Source organism: Nothoprocta perdicaria, unplaced genomic scaffold (genome assembly GCF_003342845.1).
Source record: "Nothoprocta perdicaria isolate Ctin4 unplaced genomic scaffold, notPer1 scaffold_41, whole genome shotgun sequence".
In the NCBI taxonomy this organism is placed as follows: Eukaryota; Metazoa; Chordata; class Aves; order Tinamiformes; family Tinamidae; genus Nothoprocta; species Nothoprocta perdicaria.
The window spans coordinates 387836-388955 of NW_020455655.1; positions in this window are offsets into that span (position 1 = coordinate 387836).

Below are 1120 nucleotides of genomic sequence, written 5' to 3' on the forward strand. Positions count from 1 at the left end.
AAAGAGGTACTGGAATGTATTTATTAGGGATTTAATATATTTATTTTGAACTACAACTTGTTCATCCAAATCCACAGTAAAAACTACAAGAAAATACAGTTTCTACTCTACTGAGATCATGCTTTTCTAAACACCCTGCCTGTATTGCCTCCTAATGTGAGTAATTGCACTGGCTTCTAAGAAACAATATGCAGTAGCCAACCCTTAACCTCAGCAGCATCACTCTCCAAAATACTACACTACCAAGTTTAGCTTTAGAAAACAAACACGTTTTCCAAAAAGAGGATAAAAAAAGGTAAAATGTAAAACAAACCCAAATGAAAGTTGAACAATGCTCTAAAAAATTCTTTTTCACATTAATCAAGCCTGATTACTATTAATTCATTAACCAGAACATCTTACAACTGGAAAAGCTTTCTCTTGTTGCCAACTGTATTATATTAATTCAATATGAATGCGACCACTGAATATCAGTTGACATTAAACAACTGCATAGTTTATGCAAATTAAAAATACCCTTTTGTTTTGCACAAAACAGATCTTGATGTCTGCTGAAGCTTAAGGCAGGAGGGGATTATTATTGTTCCCATTGTATTTAGGAGATACCAGTCATGGCCCTGTAGTTAAGACTCATCTGAGTTTTATCCCTAAACCAGGAATTCCTTCTTATGGCTGTGAAGTGATAAATGAAGTGATATCTGAGGCTGAACTGCATAACACCTTCTCCCTGAAGGAAATTTTGGCTTCAGTGAAGTCAGAATTTACAAACATATTAAATGATTAATTGAAGTTTAAAAATAATGTTTTTAAGCAAATATAGAATTGACAACAGCTTGCTGAGAGCTTATTACAAATATGGCTGAGATATCCCACCTGTGTATCACTGCTTATGATTTTTATATTGATTATTTAAGACAAGTAGATAGGATTTCTATGGCAATCCAGTGAATAGGAATGTTGCAAAAAGGAGAGGGGAGATTTTATGCTGATTTACAGGCAGAACCTGTTGCAATCTGAAGGCCTTTGGGAAAATGTAGTGGAAGCACTTTAAACATCTCAGCCAATGCCTGAAGACCCACGAGCGTGGGCTCGTTGCTGCCGGTGCTGTATAAATACACTG